Source organism: Electrona antarctica, assembly GCF_951216825.1.
Source record: "Electrona antarctica genome assembly, chromosome: 6".
NCBI lineage: Eukaryota > Metazoa > Chordata > Actinopteri > Myctophiformes > Myctophidae > Electrona > Electrona antarctica.
Window position 1 is genome coordinate 43,478,278 of NC_136811.1, and position 9,012 is coordinate 43,487,289.

Consider the following 9,012-nt stretch of genomic DNA (forward strand, 5'->3'; position numbering starts at 1 on the left):
GATCGTGATTCATGAATGATGAATTTAAAGACAATTGTGAAAGATCAGCTTTTTTCACTATTTGTGTAAGCCACCGTCACCGCAATGAATACTATACTACTATAGGTTAATGGTTCTAAATATCAGTTTTGATATGTTGTCGGTTGATTGGCCAGCCCTGGCGGGAAGCCATCGGAGTACTCCTGCATGACCCCTGACCTCTGGCTCCATTTACACACACAGTTGAATGAACACTGATTTTATTGTGTTTATGTGTGCATGGATAGCAGCGGGTGCTTCATGCCTCTCACATTGAGGAATACACTCACAAACACACACACACACACACACACACACACACACACACACACACACACACACTTAATCACAGCAAAGCAACTGACTGATCAATGACAGATATGAAGAACAACACTGGAATACTAACAGCTTTACATTCTTGTTTCGTTCTTTTTTTATCAGTTTCTTTATTTTGCCCCAGTTTCATCAGAGATTATATTTGTCTCCGCGCTAACCGGCTCCGGGCCCCGGCGAGGTATTAATTAAAATCTAAATACTAAATATTGATTGATACCTTATCAGCGCATAGCAGTTGGTCCGCGGGCTATTGATCCAGCCTGTGATTTATTATCATATTTAACAAAAATCATTTTGTGTGATTATACGAGGTAATGGATTCTTAGCGAGGGCTGTAATTCTTTTTTGTATTGCGTTTGTTATGTAGAAGGTGGAGCAGATTTCTCAATCGCAGCTGGAGATCACCGATATCCTTGGTTACCTCAACCCCCACCCCCCCTCCTCTCTCTCTCTCTCTCTTCCTCAGCCCAGGCCTGCCAGGGCAGGGACCAACGCTTTGCGAGGGAAAGATCCCCGGCAGTGTCATTGGGAATAATGGGTATTGGGATTACCTCTTTAATCACAACAAAGATTAACAGATGGTATGAGAACAGTTATTAGCAAACATCTTGCACTCATCAAATCAATAAGATGATTTGTAATCAGGCTGTCGGTGCGAGTGAAAAGGGAGCCGGGGCCCGCTCCCACTGAAAGATCCTGGCAATCAGAGGCTACTGTGTAGCAATTACCTCTCAACAAAATAGGTGCTCTTCCTCGCATGCCTGGCAGGCCTCCAAAACACAGGGCAGACAGATAGCGACATAGGGCATTAACACGGCTAAACACAAAACACTGCATGGGTAACCTTGTACTTGATTATATCCTCTGGTCGGGTTACTTCAACATTTCATTACCCTTTGTGAATTTAATTTTCGACTGTGGCATTGCATGTTTAGGTTTTTTTTTCTTTCTTTCTTTCTTTCTTTTTTTTTTTTTTAAACAGCAACACATAATTGTTCACATGCGCTCACTCTCAACACTATGCCACAAAGGTTCTGCGCATGTCATTGGTAGGTTTACCGTAAATAAGTCACAGTGGGGACTGGGGAGGAAGTGCCCAGATAGTACACAGGAAAAATCCAGGGGATTCGTTTAACTGCGAGAGTGTAATGCTGGTCAGTTTTGGGGCTCTCGTCGTTAAATCAACACTCAGAATTTCCCTGTGTGTATGTAGGGTTGCTAAGGGCTAGAAAGGAAAGGATTCACTATGCAAATGTTTCTCCAGAGAGAGAGAGAGAGAGAGAGAGAGAGAGAGAGAGACTGAGGGAAGGAGGGAGCGATGGAGAGAGAGAGGGAGAGAGAGGGGCTCAGGGGCAGACAGTAGACACTGACAGACTGTGGAGCTGGTATCCCATCCAACAAGTCCAGGAACATGAAATCTCCTTACAAAGCTGGCTCTCACCCACGGCGACAGGGGCCTTAGTTTGTTCAATTTCAATAAGCCTTGTGATTCATATACATCATATTGTTCTACCACAATCTCCCTTTGTCTCTCCCTTTATCATGGTAATGCTTTGTCCTGGTTGTTAGTGTACACATGGGTATGCGTGCGCGCGCAAACACACACACACACACACACACACACACACACACACACACACACACACACACACACACACACACACACACACACACACACACACACACACACACACACACACAGAGAGAGAGAGAGAAACAGACATTCTCTAAAAATATGCAAACAGATCCATTTCTTGTTTTTCAATAGGAATGGTTTTGTTACTTTATCTTTTGTTCCATATAGGCCTACTTGTTAATAATTAAGTCACATCTCTCGTCTCTTCTGCAACGTATACTGTCCCTCATTTCGAATCATATCTTGAATCACAAGACGACTACAAACCTGCAAAATGTGTCCATGTGTCCAACACAAATTCAACTTCATATTTTCTCACTTACTCACTTTATTTAAGAAAAAAGGGAAAAATGCATATATTTTTTTTCCTTCAATTTAAGAATATATAATCATTTATTTTCTATTTGGATTGCTGTTAAAAAATACAGTGTTTGAGCTAACAATGAGCTAACAGTAGGATTGCTGTTCACAGAGTTAATGGTTAATTTAAACCCGAGACATAACATGAGCATTAACATGTTAATGTCCAGGGCTGTCCTGGAGCTTTTCAATACAAGACTCATGCAGAGGGTGTTTGGGCTGAAAGCCACCTCTGTAGTTGCGATTGCAGGGTCAAAACGCCATGGCTGAGGTAAACTAGATAAGGTCACGTGGATGGAGAGGAATCGCACTATTTTCCACTTGAACTGAATGGTGAATTCATTAAAGCTCAACTACGTATGCCTACAGCATCTATGAGAAAACAATCCGTCTTTATCTCCTCTCTCTTTGACTTTTCCAGGGCACATTTGCACACGTGTGCCGGGTGCCCACTACTACATTCATAGACACACACACGCACACACACACACACATGTGTGCGTGCATGCCTCACACACACACGTGTGTGTGTGCATGCCTACACAAGCACGCGCACAGTACACACATAGACAAGTACATGCATTGTTATTTATGTAAAAAGGACTTACAAAAAAACAACTTGATTTCAATTTACAATTCAGCAGATGTGAATGATGACATTCAATTCCAAAACACGTACAACGGCAAATCATTATCCTCCTCCCTTCCTACCCCTAAACACTCTCTCTCTCTCTCTCTCACAAGCAAGCACGCGCGCACGCACACACACACACACACACACACACACACACACACACACACACACACACACACACACACACACACACACACACACACACACACACACACACACATATACACACGCCTACACTGTCAGGAAAAAAGGAGTGCTGTTCAGATATGCACTTACCAGGATTAAGCAAGGCAAATGGTGCCAAAACAATGACAGTACCAGGTAACTGATGCTGTTTAAAAATTCAAAGGCCTCTATTGAACAGACAATGTGGCACACATATCACTGTCCCCCAATGGTCTGGTTGCTCTCAGGCATAGTCTCTCTCACTCTCTCTCTCTCTCGCTCTCTCTCTCTCTGCCTATCATGAATGCTAGATCACCATGCAAATACAGTTAACTGGCCCACAGTTAAACAGGCAGGAGAACAAGATTGCTGCATGTCCATCGAGAGCAGATTCATGGATATGAAACATTTCAATATAGCTTTCATACGGTCCACTCTGTCTCACACACACACACACGCGCGTGCAGGCACGCGCACATGCACGCGCGCACACACACACACACACACACACACACACACACACGCGTGCGTGCGCGCAACTATACAATCACATAACCACAGACGGAGGAGACACATAAGTGCGTGCGCACACAGCGTCACTTGTCGAGAGGTTAATATCGTTCCAAGGTCAAGCCTGACAAGGAATTTCAATGAGATTAAGTGTCATCAGCGTGGCTTCAGCCCTTTTTGTGCTCATTGTTGGAGCTATAGAGCCACAGATGACCACACAGTGCCAGAACCAGCTCCCCTGCTGCCCACTCTGGACTGAGGCTCCACATGAGCATTGGTGGACCAGTAACAAAGTACATGTAAAGTACCTGAGTACTGTGCATAACGTGTCTGTCAGAAACCTGCTATGCCCGAAAGTTAATAACTTCCACTCCACTACATTTCAAAGGCAAATTATTGTAGGCTACTTTTGACTCCACTACATTAATAGTATGAACCACTTAATCCGTATTTAAAATGTAGCTAATATAGCAGATCTTTAAGCTCACAACACAACAAAGTGACGGGCTGTGAGCTTGCTATTTTTCTGGAAAATATTTGATATTTTTCCCCCTCATGTTTAAATTTCAATATAGCAATACATTAATATTAACAATAAAATGTAACTTTATTATTAGTACTTTGGAATATGTATACTTTTTTTAAGCATGAAGTACTTCAGCAACTTTCACTTGCAGCTGAGAAATATTTGACCAGGAGTATATATATATACTAGTATGGGTTGAGTACTTTGCCCACCCCTGCATATGAGCTGTGGTTCTGGTTCTGCCGGGCCTGACGGGACATGACACATGCATCAAAATGCACCACTGTGCTTTACTGAGACATCCTATACAAACTGGCCAAGAACACATGCGACATGAAATAAAACTTGCATTCCCTGTAAAGCCCTGTGTGCCGCACAAACACATGCACATATGCTCTTTGCACGCGCGCACACACACACACACACACACACACACACACACACACACACACACACACACACACACACACACACACACAACATGCTATTGTTAATTGACTGTATATCTCTTATTCGTCTATCAAGGTATCTCGTGTCATATGTATATAATACATGATCATGGTGCATCCCTTTCCCATGACAGAGTACTGTCACATGACAGGCACATCATCCCAATATGTTTTGCTTGTAGGCCTGATCTAACCGAGGTCTCATCAATGTGTCAGCTCCCATTTGGGTCTCTGCATTTCACACTGAATTTGACACATAGTCCTTTACTGGGAGCAATGAGCATTTTGTCGTCCCCTCTAGAGTGCCGACTCACTGTCAAATTACACCCCGGCTACTAATTTAATTACAGTAGCAGATTAAATTGGTTGATTCAATTTATTTCAATTAGGCTTGATTGGGCCAGTCAGATCAAATTTGACTCATCTCAGGTACTAGCCGTCTATCACTTGATATCGGCTTGCCTGTTTTGAGTCAAACTGAGCTGGTATCAAATGCTCTAGGATCGGATCATTTTAAGGCTCAATTTGCAATAACATTTTGTGGAAAAGAGTAAAGACATGCAGGTACAGATGTAAATCCAGCACTTTGAGACTAAACAGTCCCCACTTGCAATACAAGATCACACACAGCTGCATGGCTGTTGAGTCCCAGCTATACAAGGGCCATTACTTATGCATGCTAGTATCCACAATCATGCACCACACAGGTGTGTGTGTGTGTGTGTGTGTGTGTGTGTGTGTGTGTGTGTGTGTGTGTGTGTGTGTGTGTGTGTGTGTGTGTGTGTGTGTGTGTGTGTGTGTGTGTGTGTGTGTGTGTGCGTGTCATTACTTATGCATGCTAGTATCCACAATCATGCACCACACAGGTGTGTGTGTGTGTGTGTGTGTGTGTGTGTGTGTGTGCGCGTGCATGTGTGCCTGCAACATGTCCAACAAAAGCAAAGGACATTTCACAAAATTATCCACAAATAAAAACAATTATGATATCCTTTCTGATTATTCCACTTATAGGCCTACTAATATTTACTATTTAGGCTATGATTCTTTCTTTTTTCTTCTTCTTCTTTTTAACACATGACCAACATTTTCAGCATGAAATCTAAATTGGCTTTTTCATCATCTGCAACACGCACATCTCATCTAAGTAGCACGTGCGTCATCATACTGTTCCGAAAAAGAAAAGAAGAAGGGAGAAGGGAAAAAAACAAAACGCTCTCATATGCCTCGTCCCTGATTGGTGCAGATGAAAGTCTGAGCATCATGTCATAGGCTGCTACAGTAACCTATGGTCGAAATACATCCCAACACTAGTTGCGGCAAGTGGCAACGCAAAGTCTGTGATAGGCTGCCGACACAGAGGATGACTTGAGCAGGCTTTGCGACGAACGTCCTACAATCCTCGCATTTCCCCCCCGCCTTTGCCTTGTGATTAATGTCCGCAAATCATTCTACAAATCAAAGACATCAGTAATCATTAGCTTGTCACTGTCAGCCCCGTGCGTCTGTATAATGACACAGTGCCAAAAAAACTGGATCATTTACCTCTCAGCTCCGTTCTCACCGGCCGGCCTCCCTTCATGGTATCCCGGTAATGATAGCCCGGTACATTAGAGCGAGCGCGTAGGAAGGAACCAGCGCCAGGCTGAGGCTGGGACAGATGGAAGTTGGTGTGTGAAAAAAAAAAAAAAAAAAAAGTCAGCCGGTGTGGACTTTATGATAGAGATTAGAGGGTAGAAGTAGCCTTTTTCTTACCTTGCGATACAAATCCAGAGGGTGAATGGATAAAACGGTTGTTTGGGGGTGATGATTACACGTTTCCCGTTTCCCTCCCTCCTCTTCCAACACAGCTCTCGCCCTCAATGAATGGAGAGAGTGCCCCGTTAATAGCCTATAGGCTACAGCTATGCAGCAAACATTTTCCCACAGCCTGTTTCCAAACCTTCTAACATATTGTCGCAAGCTGAACGTGGCGTTATAGAAGCCCTGTTTTAATTGATGCATAAAGCCTAAAAAATGAAATATTAATTATTATATTTATTTCATGTAATAGGCTACAATAAACCATAATGAGCTTAATAGTGCATTGTTCAGCATTTTGAATGCTGGAGCAAATAAAGTCCAGAGTCCAGAGCATGCAACACGCCGGTAAAATCCTGAGTTTTACACTCACTCTTGGATAAATGTATAACCCAGGATTTGACAGTGTGGGGGCAGGGTTGCAGATAAGGATAAATAAATCAGATATACAGCCCAAAATCACACAGGAGCAGGATCGCATGCATGCGACGCCAGCGAACGCCCACCCGTCAATCAGCTTTCTCCCACCACCAAATTAATTATTTGCCCATTTATAAAAGCTTGGGATTTGACCACTCAAATGGCGACTTTTGTGACCACGCATGTCCGTGTGTGTGTGCGCGCGGCACTGCGCGCGTGTCCGCGTGGCCCCACAGGATTAAATGGCATTTTGTCTCCTTTCCTTTCCGTTCCTTTCATCATCAGCAAAATAAAGATTACAGAGGAGATTGTAAAAGCTCTCTTTTAGAGGCAGCGAGGGGATCCTCATTCCTCTGCCTTTGTGATGATATTGATGATGATGATGGCCAAGTGGACAGTTTGATTTTTGTGTGGCGAGCTAGTTATAAAGAATCAATATTATATCAAGGGGGTAACTTTCGTGATAAAGGACTTCAGCCACTCCGGCTATTCATCATAAGTCTGTAGCAAGCAGATAGGTCAAAAGAAATTATATTGCTCTAAAGAGTCTGTCTTCTTATCTCTCTGTACCAGGGGGAGTGGAGGACACGCCGATCGATACAGTGGCTGCTGCGGTATACTCCCTGCAATTATCAATAGCTGATTTTGTCTTCCTGCAGCTATAGGGCTGCATCTATTAATACCAGATAATAACACTCTTTTCGACATATAACTTCTGCTGGGGGGGGATGATGGAAAGGAGAAGAAAGTTTGTAGGATGATGACCTTTGTTGTCAAGAAAAATGTCTCGCAAAGAGTGGACACAGGGGAGTATATATAGACATATAGGCTACCAAAGCGCGCGCACGCGCACGCACGCACACACACACACACACACTCACACGCCGCTGTTGCGGAAGGGAGCAATCAATCATGATTGCATGGCTATTCGGTGTTATGATCTTTTATATGATTTTAATATGCAAGTTAAAGCTTTTTTGGCGACATATCCGGGCCTAACTGCACAAATAGACCTACATTAGTACAACAGAATAAAGGCCTGTTGAAGGCCAAGATTGTCAGCCATGTTTGCAATATGTCGAAATGAGAAATATGAGCTCATTTATAAGCATGCAATTATAGCCTGGAATTGTGGTATAGGTGTTTATATAAAATATCAGGAATTATATAATGACACAATGTCACCACTGTGCAACATAAATGTATAGGGTGTAAGGACAGGATATACACAAACTAGATTTATATAAATAAGATTTTAAAATGAGAGCAGCGTAAACTCAAAATGATTAGGCTATGTATATTTCGCCTATTTCGCTGCAGATGTGTGAACATTCCCCCCATGAATTCCTACACGCTGCCCAGCAACCTGCAATTCCCTGCAACCTGCATATAGTATTGCAAGGACAACAAGAGGCAAAATAAAAATAAATAAATGCTTATCTTACGCAATTTCTTGCGTAATACAAATTTATCAAAACGGCGATGCAATATAGCTTATAACAGGCTAAAATAATATTGCGTTTTATTACATGCATGTTTAATTTATGTAATAATTATTTATGTAGTAATTATCACTGCATTATTACCCAATGCTTAGCGCTAGACTATAGGCCTATAAGACGACTGGACTATAAGTGTTTTATAAACCGTCGAGTAAGTTGCCATGAATATTGCTTATACTAAAAGGCTAAACTGTTTTCCTATTCGCAATTTAAAAAAAATACATGAAAACTAAAATAATAGGCCTATAGCTATAGGATGCGCCCGTGAGTTTAATCTCCCTTAGCCATATGATCTGGTCTGGTCGGATGAGTGACTGAGTTGTCACTCGGATATGATCTGCTATGACAGAACATCATCTGGGTGCTCATATAGTCTACATGGCACTGAACAGTTACAGTGTGGTAGGCTACATCCTAGTGGCCGCTGGACGCAATGGGCTGAACCTAAGCGTTGGGGTTTAACACACACTCACACACACGCGCGCACACATACGCACACACACACACGGCGCAGTCCCCACACACGGAGCCATACGAGGGCAGCCGCGGCTACATCTCTGCTCACACACCGACACCGCTCCGGCTACAAGACACCGACCCGGACCGACACAACTCCGAGATCACCTCACGATCCATCCACCCGATAATATGAGCTTGAA